The sequence below is a fragment of the Macrobrachium rosenbergii genome, chromosome 5, assembly GCF_040412425.1.
Source record: "Macrobrachium rosenbergii isolate ZJJX-2024 chromosome 5, ASM4041242v1, whole genome shotgun sequence".
Classification (NCBI taxonomy): Eukaryota; Metazoa; Arthropoda; class Malacostraca; order Decapoda; family Palaemonidae; genus Macrobrachium; species Macrobrachium rosenbergii.
The window spans coordinates 28965961-28980960 of record NC_089745.1 but is presented as its reverse complement, the minus strand read 5'-3'; positions in this window follow the sequence as shown (position 1 = coordinate 28980960).

The following is a 15000-nucleotide window of genomic DNA, read 5'->3' as shown; positions in this document are numbered from 1 at the left end:
TAAATATTTGATGACTCCGATTTTCACCATTTGCATTTTCCATATTCATTTATACAAGTGTACAGCTTACATTTTACGTTACTAGCGAACTTGGAAGACTTTTAGTTATACATGCAAGCAGGCATAGAGTTCAGTCAGGTACAGAAGTATCATACTTGACAGCTATTAATGAAAATTTGTTTTCCAGTTTGCTTTTCAGAAAGAGTTTATTCTTAGCAAATGAACTACCAAATTACTCTACCTGAAATGTTTCCTTACTGATGAAACTGAAAATCTGGAAGAGCTACTGAATGGTACAGGGAGAGAAGAGAGGGAGATGTTAATGATACAAGAGTGGAAGAGATCACTGATTGCTCGTGGAAGTGACTATAGATGAGGCAAGGGGAAGGAAGGAGATTGGTTGGGTTTGGTGGACGAGAAATACTGGTAGTGCTTAGTGATTTAAATTCGCAGGTGAACGATAAAGAGATGGCCTAGTTATTGGAATGGGGTACCAAGTGTAAATGAAAAAGAAGATTCTTTTAGAAATGTAATCAAAAGGGAGCTGACTGCCGAGAATACACGGCCCAAAAGATGGATATTCATAAGTATACTTGCGTGGGAGAAAATGGTGAAGAAAAGTTTATTAAACTGTAATGTCAGTACCGAGAAGATGAAAACGTAAATTGATTGATATGATGCTCAGACTATGAGTGGCTGAAGTTATATCGGAAAAAGCCCTGGTTGTAGCAAAATGAAAACAGTATATAGTTATAGTTGAAGAGGTATTGATAATGCTGTTCCAAATGTAAATAAATGGGTTTAATGAGCAAGGTGAAGAAATCATATAGGCGGAAGATGGATAACGTAAGAATGATATGAATTTGAAATAAAATGATGCAAATAGTAAGTCAGCAACGATTTGAGAGAACCGGCACACAGGAAGCAGGAATAAGCGACGAAAATGTTATGGTAATGAAATGTGACGTTTAGTAAAGGAGAATGGGAAATTATCTGAAGCGCAATTGCAGAATAGCAGAGAAGGAAAGTTGACGGCAGCAGTCCACAAAGTTAGTTGAAAAGAAGGCAAGATACAAAGATAGCAAGTAATGAACATACAAGGGTGAAACTGAGCAATTACCTAAGGAAGAAAATGGGGCGGTGGTTGAGGGAAGGAAGGCTGCGAGAAAGCTTAGTGATCAAATGAATCTGGCAATGGAAAATTAAACAGGAGTAGAGCAGACATTCTAAAGACTTAATGCTAAGGAAAGAAAAAGGAATGTGATGTGGTTTTTGTAAATCTGAAGAACCGAATGCTGAATTTATTAGTAAGGTAATTATAACGCTGAAGATTAAAAGAGGTCAAGGTTGATGGTATTACACAGGAATACACAGTATGATGGCGGTTTGTCAAATTCAATGACTGAGCTGGTTGCTTGAGGGTGCGGTTGAATAATTATTTCTTGACAGAAGGAGAAATGTGATAAAAATGACAGAAGGAACTATAAGGCAATTCATAAGATATTATTTAAGGTATTAAACAGATAACAGAATGATTGACAAGTGAAGTGCAGCATGTTCATCATCGTTATTTGGAAAATAAAATAACGACTATAAGGTGACAGCTTGTATGGATTTCTGTCAAGTCTGAAGACCTCCTGAATTTAAAACGAATTTTTTATCATAAATATTCAGCTACCTTACATGTTACTTGATAACTTAAAGAGAGAGAGAGAGAGAGAGAGAGAGAGAGAGAGAGAGAGAGAGAGAGAGAGAGAGAGAGAGAGATTTAAGCACAATATAAAATATTCATAATACGTCAAAACTGAACAAATTTCCCATATTCTATGATAACAGAATAGATAAAATTCCTCTAGCGTTTCCTTGTTAACAAAACATGTAGCATTATTGAAATAGACCCAAGTGATCCGAAACTAGTTATCGCCGTGTACTGTGTAACAATCCACCAAGACGTGTGTTTGTCTGCGTCATCAGCCTTTCTATCTCCTAACCACAATACCATTGTCATCCAATGTTGCATCAAGCCATTTACCCACGACCATGAATACCAACAGCATCAACAACACAACAACAACAACAAAAGCCGTGGGCCAAACATAACAAACAGATATTGTATAGACGAATAGTTACCAGGTGCGCCTCCTAAATCCTTGGTTGTTAGCGTCTAATTGATCATTAGCAGTTTCAGCCGATCAGTATATGTTGAAGAGAGAGAGAGAGAGAGAGAGAGAGAGAGAGAGAGAGAGAGAGAGAGAGAGAGAGTCGGGAAGGGGGTTGAGAAATTGGCTGCCATGTACAACAGTATTCAGCAATATTAATAATGGCAGCAAAACTTACCAGGACGCATACGCAGAAGAGAGAGAGAGAGAGAAGAGAGAGAGAGAGAGAGAGAGAGAGAGAGAGAGTTGATGCTCAACAGCATTCAGTAATATTAATAATAGCAGCATCAGAACCTTCCCTGTGAAGTATTTCTGAACCAAAAGCTTGTTTTGAATTCAACAACATAAGAAGAAAGGTAGAGCGCTTAATTAGAGGATTCTTGTTTATTCACTGCGAACGGGAAGGGAGGCGGGGAGAGGGAGGTAAGCCACATGCTTTTGTTAGTCGGGTTTGTCTGAAGTGATAGGATGCTACGGGAAGTTATCGAAACGAGCGTTTCATAGATGCACACACACAACACATACACACACACACACACACACACACACACACACACACATATATATATATATATATATATATATATATATATATATATATATATATATATATATATATATATACACACACATCTATAATATAAATATACATATACTGTATATATGTAAATATATATATATATATATATATATATATATATATATATATATATATATATATGTGTGTGTGTGTGTGCATTACATTTGTAGCTTCCCAAATCATTATATGTTTTTCACATTGTAAACTTATATATATATATATATATATATATATATATATATATATATATATATATATATATATATATATAATATATATATATATATATATATATATATATATATATATATATATATGTATATATATATATATGCAATTTTACAAAATAACAAGCATGTAATGACTTAGGAATCTACAATATAAATTTATTTCAAATGAAGCAAGTGTACTAGTAACCAAAATAAAGTCATAAGGTATCGGTAGCACTTTATTACAGTGAAATTGTGTATTTACTATTTCCAATAGATGGGCAAGGTTTGTTTTGTTTTGTTTATTTTTTGGGGTAGCTGAATGGACAACCATAGCAACAATAGACCACTAATAAATGAACGTAGCAGAACTAAGTAAGGGAGAATCCTAAGAAAAATATATATATTTTTTTATTTTACTTATTTCGTCATTTGTGATAAGGCCCTTTGGTATCTGATGCGTGGCTGTTAGAGAAGGAAGTATGAAGCTACCTATCAAAAATAAGGGCATAACTACATAAAAAACACCCTTAATCCAGCTTTTGAGAAAACATCACGAAGCGCAAGCGGCCCAACAAATTCAAGAAGAAACATTCCAAGAGAAAATTAAGATACACCACAGTAACGATTTGAACTAGAAAATGTTTTGTCACGAAAGGATTGCTCTGTTTTAAAGCATTTTTAGTGTTCTATCTAGCAAAATTTTAAAGCTTTTACTTGCAATATCCGCGACAGAAATATTGAAGTCACTGTAGAACCGAAATTTTATTTGATTTGTTTTGCTTTGTGAATGGCCTGGCACTGGAACCGTTGGGTTATTCAGTAACACAATACTAATACATAATTACTATTAAAAACAAGTAAATTAATATTAAGAAATAAATTACCATTTAAAAACAATAAATTAAAAGTACTACAACTTAATTATCACAAAGCATTCCAAACCTTTAATATATATATATATATATATATATATATATATATATATATATATATATATATATATATATATATATATATATATATACACATATATATACACACACACACACACACACACATATATATATATATATATATATATATATATATATATTGCACTGATGACGTCGACGTCGTCATGTCTGAATTCTGATACCTATGGGATTTCTACGAATTAATATTGAAGAAGACAGATTGCTCAAGGTGCTGCCTGTGCACACTTCTTCGGATTACATTTTGCAGTATGGATCATTCACGAGAGAATAGTAGCAACAGGCTACTAATGAGTTGAGAAATGAAAAGCAGATTTATGGGAAAACACGATCGTCAGTCAAACAGCTGGAGGGAGATCATTTACGAAACGCGGAAATTTAACATTAAATGAAGCAAAATCTTGCAGCGCCGTCGAAAAAAAAGATGCATATACTGTATGTAATGCAAATCATCTTCCAAACAGGGACTCATTGCATACAATTTCATATAACTGATTTTAAACTCAACTCTGCAACTGCTTTCTGTTTTGTTCCCTTTATTTCATTATTTTCATAATTTAAAAATTCCTGATGCGATTATAAGAAAAATCATCTTGCAAACCCTATGGTAGGTATTCGTTATGAGGGCAAACGTGGCGTAGCATTTTTTTGTACGTCATGGTTCTAAAACCTATCCCTATTCTTAACTGCTGCAAGACACACTCACACACACACACACATACATATAACACACACACACACACACACACACACACACACACACACACATATATATATATATATATATATATATATATATATATATATATATATATATATATATATATATATATATAAAACACCTTTCCTTTCCTTGTTCCATATCACAAATACAGGACTACTGTTAATCAATCGCTCTTAAAGCTCCTTAAATCCGTATATACATACATATGTGTGCTTGTAAAGTATGTTTACATCCAAACATGTACTGTTACTATTTCAGTATGGGGATAAAATCTATATGCATCGTAATGAGTCATGACTTTATTTGATATTAAACGAAAACTGGTCTTTATTACCTCTTCAGACTTTGCCAGAAAAAAAAAAAAAATAATAAGAGTTGCCTTTCCTGCTGCCTGTCATGGTTTCAGCTTTTATCCATACATATCCCTACACCCCTCATTTTGTGTTGTTGTTAGATTACGGTCAAAAATCAGTTTTCCTGTAGAACTATGTACCGCACATATGTAATCTCGACCATAGCCTCTTAGATATAATTAGTAATGAAATCCAAAATATTATACCCAGGAGATTGGTCCAAAGGGAATCCGAATCACGAAAATGCGGGGAAAGAGGAGATAAGGGAGGGAGTGCTCCGGGGATGGGGGAGTCGATGGAGTCTTGGTTGCAAGGTGGAACCAAGAGGGGCAAGCGTGATAGCTGCTGTTAAGGCCTCCATTACAGTGGGTGACTCTATCCAATAACAGTTATGCAGTTTTATGTCCTGACTCTTGGGACTATTCAGGTAAAAATTGCACTACTTGGCGCGCGCTCGCTCCCTCTCTCTCTCGATTGCATTAGATGATTCTCCAAGTTTCAAACTTATGGACCCTTCATTGAACCTCTCCCTTTTAGGTCGCTTAACATGTTTAAAATCCCTAAAGGTGTAACCGCAAAAAATCATTGCCAATAAATACAAAATAGTTATTATTAAACAACAATATAAAAAATTTAACTGTAGGCACGTTCCTAAGATAGGAGAATAATCTACAAAAGAATATCTATATAACATGACTAACAGCTAATTATATATAAGAAGTTATAGTTTCTGTAAATCTATATGAATACATTAGCATAATCAGAGAGCAGAGAAAGACAGACAGACTTGCCTTACATACATTTCTCTACGAAAGCCAAATTATAACGTACATTTTCACATTAGTGTCAGTAATTAGACGGATTTATTTAAAAACTATTATTGCAATATAAAGCAGAAGCGCACAGGGCGTAATATATTTCTGATAATTACAGTATAAACATGATCTCACTTTGAGACACCATCACAACTTGAAACATCGCGTCGGGCCTCAAATAGCTATTATGACTTCATGTATATTTTACAAGAGATGTGTGTGTGCGTTTGTGTAAGGGGTGGGGGACTCTTCATGATGTAGGCTGGTGTTTTATACAAAAAAATAATGAGAATAAATGGTACCTAACTGTTTACCTACTTACCAATGTTTAATAAATGGCATTGCACAGCCATAAGATTTATGATAAGGTATTCATAACACTTCTCGTCTCTTAAGGGACCTAGGCATCGACTTGACTTTTCCTCGGATTCGAGTAAGCATTGGCCATAAGGACTCCAGCACGTGTATGCCTTAAGGGTGAAGCTTTAGAAACTTGTGAAACGATTCACCATCCAGTAACTTATAATGTGAATTCCCAAGTAACGTAGCCAAACCTAGTTTATAAGGGTGATAAAATATATCTCTGTTATACCATAAAGACAACGAACGACTAAAACTCCCAATGAATTCAATTTATCTGGTGTATTCATTTCAGAAATGCTCGTCCCATTTTCTTTCGAGGGCTGAAAATTCAATGACACACCGAAAAAATAAGAAAGATCTTTTTCGAGATAGGCGAGGATTCTGCTTTCAGTTAATCTCCTGAAAAAGTCGAATGCCTTCCAGAAGACGATGCTGTTCATTAAGCCGATGAGCAAAACTTGTTGGAAAAGGCTGAAAGAAAGAAAGGTGGTAACCCTGAGAAAGAAGAAGGAAAAGCATGTCACCCAAGTTTCATGAAAAAATAAATCGTACAAACTTAATTAAAAACCTTCCCAAATGATACAGAACTGCAGAGGATGATTAAATCTTGTATATTATACCTGCCAGCATTCGAGGGCTAGGTCCTTAACTAAAATTCAAAATATTTGTAAGCTCAAGTAACATTTCGGATATTTCCCAATTTAGGAATATTCCCCAGAAGCCCCCATAAACCTTGGAAGCCCGAGAGAACGAAAGGAAAAAGAAAAATGAACGCCAGTCTTACGCCTTTGCGAGTTGCTTCCACAATGAAAGGCAGAGGTACGGTGGGGGTTGTGTTGGAAGAGGTTTGGGAGTGGTGTGAGTGTGTGTGTGTGTGTGTGTGTGTGTGATGCAGGAGTGCTGGAAGATGTATTGCGATGCATAATGCCTTGGGAACAAACGAAAATATATGATATTCCACCTCACACATTATAGGCATCTGCTGAAATTTACGTTCAGCCTTCGCTCATATTTTAATCTCGAAGAGAATTTAGTGCTTCATACATCGTTTGACACATCGTAGCGGCAGGACTTTTATAGGCAAAAATTAGACTATCGGTTGTTAAAGACCCGAGGAAAGGTCGTTCCGCCGAATACTTATTTTCCTTACGTTCTGACACCTTTTCTCCGGTGCCACCTTAGTAAAATGTTCATCATTTTGCCTCGGCCTTTAGTCATTCACGTCGGTTTCAAATGAAACAAGTTTGCAGCTAAATTCAGACCTGGAACAGATAGAATACATTGAATCTGTGTGCGTGTGTGTCTGTGTGTGTACTTCTCTCTCTCTCTCTCTCTCTCTCCTTCTCAGACACGAGCATATATAATATATGTGTGTGTGTATATATATATATATATATATATATATATATATATATATATATATATATATATATATATATATATATATATATATATATATATATATATATATATATATATATATATATATATATATATATATGTATATATGTATGTATATATATAATGTATATATATAAATATATGTGTGTATATATGTATGTATATATATAATGTATATATATAGTATATGTATATATATATATATATATATATATATATATATATATATATATATATATATATATATATATATATAATTACATATCTGTACACACACAGATACGTGTGTGTATCAGGTCCAGTTGTGCACTGATCCTCATATTTTAATTCCTAAGACAGCCATAATTAATTTGCCTCTTTCCTTAAACTCCATATTGCATGCAATCATTTATGCATGCAACTGGTGGTTAGTCGACTGAGGTGGGTCGCAGTCTGTGCAAGGGGGATAGCAGACTTATCCCATATTAAGAGCTCAATATTTACCTATTACAAATATTTCTTCCCCCTTCCCTGGTAATTCACAGATAAAATATCCCATCCAAAAATGTACAATATTCACTGAATTAACAATGAAAATTTTACCTGCAAGACTACATCTCTGTGGTCTGTTTAAGAATAAAAAATAAAAAAAGGGCGCCTTACTCTTTCTATTTATATATAGTTCGCTACCTGATATTATCCAAGCTCAATCTGCCAAGTTAAATCAGTTTTTGTAATCGCCAGCAAAAGTATCATATGAAAGATTTAAATAGCAATTACCCATCCTGTAGTCAGTTAGGATGCTCCCGACGTGTTAAATGAATTTTCTTATTTTAATAGTTACTTCGATGGTTAACTTGAACAGTTGACAGACAAGCATTGACAGATAAATCTTAATATTCCCATACGTTTCATGGCAGACATATTGTGAAACGCATCACGAACTCGGACTTAGCGATGAAAAGTTTGAGTGGGAGAAGAGTTTGTGAAGCAGTGACCCATAAATTTGAAATAACTTACCCTTTCTGAAGGTTACCAATGACTACTGATAACGCGTCTTCCTTATACTAACGTTATTAACATGGGCCCAGAAACTTACCCTGGAAACAGAAGAAAAGAATAGTTAAATCTTGTGAAATGTTAGTTGAATTATAAAAACAAAACAGTTTCACAGTTTAGTGCTTCGGATTCCAAGGAAACCAAACCTTTTGGTCACTCATGAAGCAATGGCACATCATCCACAATCCATCCCTGAGTCATTCGTGACGTTCTGACGCATTATTGTCGGCAATTTTCAAATCAATGCGTTGACCTTTGGATTTTCCTTTATACCTTTATGTATAACATAGTAAAGATTTCAGAATGATAATCAAAACATGGATAGGGCAAACAAAATTTACATAATGAGCGAAAAGGAACTACTGTCAGTAACACAATTAATTCTTGTGATAATAGCGATTGCTTGCATAACAATGTTTACTACATCGACTTAAAGGATATTTTTGCAGTATTTCAAAATAACACTAGATCAGTTCAAAAAGTGATACTTCTGTCTACAACGTTTAAAAGCTATGTTTGTCAGAGAGCAAATCATATTGTCACCCAGAACGAGGAAGAAAAAAAATTAGCTTATAAGGCTGCAGATTCATTGCCAAGCATCATGTGCGATATTAACCTCCATAGTATGAACTCCCAATTAAGTATTCCTGATTTGTTTAATCGTTGTGACGGCAATTTACAAGAAACATACAAGACAGGAGTGTAAACCCGTTTTTCTTCATTTTTATAAATTTGAGGCACCGTGTTGTAGTACAGATTTAGGAACAATGCTTAACACAGTTTTTTTTATGTACAGAATACATAACAAGTGCAACAGACACTGTTCCTGTCATATTATTTTTGAGAATGCGTGTATGCCATGCATACTGCATAAAAACTTTTTCCTTTAATCGAGAACTAAACCTTCCAAACAAAGCTTTACGATATTGCAATACCCAAGGACGTCATTTACCACAATAACAGCAACTGCACCATTTCATTTACCTCCGCCTCTTTGGGGAGAGCATAATCAGACCCAGAGACGCTGTTTCTCCAATCACATAAAACCACGTCCTAATGACCCTATAACTTGTTGGACTATTTGCTTAACCTGGGCTCCCAAGATCTGGGAATGCCTACTTGGCCCCAATCAATACAGCGGGCGCTTTACTACCGTAATGAGAATTGAACTGCCTTAGCTGAACCGTTCTCCATGAAAAGGAATGCATTCCCAAATGGGGATGCGGGAGACTCGGCATCAGAAAGTATAAGTGACGGAAAAAGGTTTTTAAAACAACAGAGCAGTAACATTAAAAAAAATATTACTTTCCAATTATTTTTTTAAATTCTATATAGTGAAATATGTGAAAACTGAATGGAAAATTTTTTATTCATTGGAAATCCAGCAAAGAGGGAAAAAAGTAAAAGAAAATAAAAAAAATATTTTTTCAGTTTTCAGTTTACTAAAACTACTGATATCTTAATATTTGGTGTTGGTGAGCAGTAGCAAAGAGAACAGCATGATGAGGAACTAAGGGAGCCTTTCCCCCTGCCTGGGGAAGAGGAAGTCGGGATCACCTTGAGGACACTGTCTCAGACACAGAACAGAACCAAACAAGGGGTTAAGTCATTGAGAAAGGGGGCAGACTAGATCGACTAATGTCATGTTTGCACTCCCATCTGATGACATCTCATATATGCTTTAATCTTCATATGATTATTTCTAAGCAGTATATTTGACTGTATTTTGTCTGATAGTCGCTAGGTTTGGTGTGAGAACTGAGAATTATATCTACCGTGCTGCAGAAAAAATCTTTAAATACTCATTTGACAGAGCTTGCCAGAGCTAAAAAACTCTATTTATACCATTAGCAGCTTTGTTTTGATAGGGATGCCCATATTTATTCTGATAATAGCTATGAGTTTAATTGAAGAACCACGCGCTGTTTACTGAGTGGAGGACGAATGACAGCTTTTGAAGGAAAGCAAGCCAGAGCTAGGAACCATATTTAGCCCGGTAGTAGCTATTTGTTGTTTGGTAAGACATGGCTGGGAACCATGTTGTCTACCACGTCACTACAAGTGGTCATTAATAAAAAGGTAGTCATATACCGGATACTCAGGGTACACTGATTTATTGTTGAATTACCGCCACAGACAGAAAAGCTAATCTGAGTTATGGCTCTGGATCATGGTGTGCACCATTTGAAGACTGAATAACCGTGAGGTACATAACAAGTAAGAGGTATGAAAAACAAACCCTTCCAAATATTCAAATTCATATCAGTATACTCTCTCCTAGGATTCTTCCTAATGACATTTACACTTAACAGTATAAACTATTAATTCTGAATCCTTTGCAGAACTTTCATTTGTAGGTTACGTGCCAGAGAAAGGCGGTTTTCAGTCTCCGAAAATCACGTTCTTTTGGACAAGAAATATAGCAAGATAAGAAATGAACCCAGTAATCAACTTTCACAGAAAATTAACATTTATATCACTGTTGTACAGTATTCCCTACTTGAAATATTTTATTACTCCATATTTACCAACAACAAGAATCAGTGAATATGAATAAACTCAATATCTACAGGGACTCAGAAGACTAAAATTTGAAATGGCTTAGATTTTCCCTTCTACAGCTCAATCACAGGTAAAGCTCAAGGACGTGTAGCAAAATATTCATGTCATCAGGTATCAAAAGCAAAACATAGTAAAGTTATATTTTAAGGATTAGTTTTCCAACAATTCTACAATTAATAAACTTGTACAATAATAATAATAATAATAATAATAATAATAATAATAATAATAATAATAATAATAATAATAATAATAACCAACTGGCTCTTGAATTACTTAACTCTTCTGCCACATTTATGGAATCTTTTACCAGATCCTCTTCACTTACGTAAGCAAAATGATTCATTCTTTGTCACCAAAGGTATCACGGATATTTATATTCCTATACACATTGATGAACAGCCGAGTTTTTCCTTACGAACTAAATTCTAGACTCTGATCGTTCAAAGCTCTAATGGGAAGAACATAGAAGATTATTGTCTTGAACTCAACCAGGGATATACCAAAAGGCAGTGAAATATACTTTTAATAATAATAATAATAATAATAATAATAATAATAATAATAATAATAATAATAATAATAATAATAATAATTATTATTATTATTATTATTATTATTATTATTATTATTATTATTATTATTATTATTATTATTACATGGAATAATGTATAAAAGATTTAATGACATTAAACACTTAGCAATAAACCTCTCCTTAGTTCGGGCCAATTAACTGGGGAATTTTCTCTCATGAACCTTTACAAAAACAGTTAATGTGCGAGATTGACACATGAAATGCAGTGAACTCGCATAGTTGCTGAATGACGTTCATTAACACTGAATTTTCATTTTTATTTCTTTTACCACGGAGTAATCAACATAGAAAATATGTACCATCTACAATGCACAAATTAGCAGTCACTTACGCTATCCAATCACTATAATTACATTTTCATGGAAAGCCATACTGATCAAATGGTAATAGCTTCCTATTAAGCTTTTGGGTTAAAGACTCACAATTAGATATTTAATAACATTGGACTAATTTATTGTGCGAATTGTACTACTGAATAATTGTTCATATAAAACGCCTAATTTACAAAGAAAGATAAATGCTTTCGGAAACTGTCCATGCATCATACATCATGATTTGCAAGAAAACTTATACATCTTGTGAAATTTTATAGCATTTACTTGAAACCGAGTTTGGAAAATAAGAGTCATTTTCCATTACTATTCAATTAATAATAATAATAATAATAATAATATAATAATAATAATAATAATAATAATAATAATAATAATAATAATAATAATAATAATGTCCTGTCTAACAAAAGGCGGCATCAGCTGAATTTTTAGTTTGTCTTCTCACTTCTTCGAATAATTCTTTTCTCTTTAATAGTAATGCCTGATAAAATCTAGTCAGTGTTTGTAATGTGGCTAAAGAAGGGAATAACACTGACGTTCTGAGTTTAGTAAAACCTATTCCATACGAAGATGGTAAGGAATATAGTTAAGCTGGAACTTAAATGTGGATACAAGATCCTGTAAGGGCTCCAGTAAGAGGTATCTGGTGGGTGTATTCGGGGGTTGTTCTCTGACAACCGAAGATCGTTGTGGTTCGTTTTCTAGGGACGTTAACGTTTCAACCGGCTCGAAGGATATTCTCGAGACAAGTAGGTCAAGTCTGAAAGAAGTAGCTCTTTAGCCGGTAAATAAATGGGGGCCCCCAGTGTCCAGGATAGGAGCAGTCGTGAATTCTCACTGGGGGTTGTTCGTCTGACAAGTCTTCTGAAGACCGGTTGATGGTTGTGCTTCCCTGTGTGTGTGTGCGAGCACTGGAGATGGGGAGGGGAGGGGGTGCGTTCCTGAGTGTGTCCACACAACCGAAGAACCTGGGCATGTACCTCAGCGGGGAAACAGAGCACCCTCCTTGTCCTTTAGTTGGATCGTGTTTCTTCTTAGGGACACTCACGTTCAATATGCATCCGACGAGCCATGGACAGGTTTTAGTATCTTAAATCTGTAAATCATTCACACGACTTAAACGAAAACAAAATAGGTTTTTCTCCAGACATTGCGAAAACGACATAACTGACGTTATTTTTAATAATAATAATAATAATAATAAATAATAATAATAATAATAATAATAATAGTGAGGAAATTTATGGACTCCTAAGGAGGTAGGATGCAACCCGGAACCCCACACTATAAATACCATCCAGTCGATTAGGGATGACTGATAGAAAAAAAAATAATAATGAGTTTAACGACATGAAGATAAAAAAGAATGCTACATAAATAAGATTAAAGATATTTTGACAAGATCAAATGCATATAAAATGACAATAGCAACAACCATCATAGTATCAATGCGCACTCTCATATCCTAGATTTTGTCTTCTCCCGTATTAACGAAAACATTTACTTGAAACGTAGCGCGACGCTAAACATTGGTAAATCTCTGTATAACGGACCAGAGTCACCACTGCAGCAATGATATACTGTGGCAGGTTAATTTTGGAAGGTCGATGATACCTCCCTAATTTTGTGATCAAAGGCTGAACTCCAATACCTGCCTCTTTCATCATTAACTAATCATGCACAAACCCGCCACAAAAAAAAGGGGGAATCAACATATTACGTTACATTGGTGTCAAAGGTTCTTAATTTTAATATTACTGAAATTCAAGAAATGCAATATTTATTTTATACTTGGTCTTGAAGATGACAAAACATTTTCCCTACTTTCACTTAAGTTTATTCCTACGTATACTGTTTTACCATTTTTTTCCTCTTTTCGGGGGAAAAGCAGCTGCGTATATAAAAACTGGTTTCAAAGAAAAAACAAGTAAAAAATGAGCCGAAGTTTCTTCGGCGCAATCGAGTTTTCTGTACCGCCGCTATAGCGTATAATCAAGGCCACCGAAAATAGATCTATCTTTCGGTGGTCTCGGTATAATGCTGTATCAGCCGCGGCCCATGAATCTTTAACCATCGCCCGGTGGTGGCCTATCCTATATCGCTGCCAGAAGCACGATTATGACTAAATTTAACCTTAAATAAAATAAAAACTACTGAGGCTGGAGGGCTGCAATTTGGTACGTTTGATGATTGGAGGGTGGATGATCAACATACCAATTTGCAGCCCTCTAGCCTCCGTAGTTTTTAAGATTTGAGGATGGACAGACAAATCCTGCACAATAATTTTCTTTTACAGAAAACTAACTAGAAACTCAGCACAAGTTACTGAATCAACGCTATAACACCTCTGAAAACAAATTTAAGTCGTATTATGAAACGCTAAGGTTAATCGAACTCAACAATAAAACACAACAATGAGTAAAAGGAAAAATAGGATAAATAACACTATAACCTTATCAACCTACAAAGAGATAAATAAACTGAAAGAAAACTGACCATAGCGAAACTTTCCTGCAATATATTTACTTTATCTGCACATTTTAAGTAAAGACAGCTCCAGAGCTGCAATGCAAACGAAACGGACGCATATCAACCATGTTGCCCTCAAGATAATAACTAACTAGAAATGTTATTTGTTACTTGCCACACCCAACTGTTATCGACTCACACCTTCCATTGGAAAGAACTTTGGAGTTGTTTTTCCACAAAGTCTATTTTGGAGAGCTTTGCAATATTCTGTAAAGTGAATCTATTTTCATCATAAATTCTTAGCATTGTTAATTCGCTGAAGTAATGCAAGTAAATGAAGGACTATCAATTACTTGCAATAACATTTGGTTTTCAAAGTAAATGGTCACAGCTAACTTCAAGTGTTCACATACGTCTTGGAAG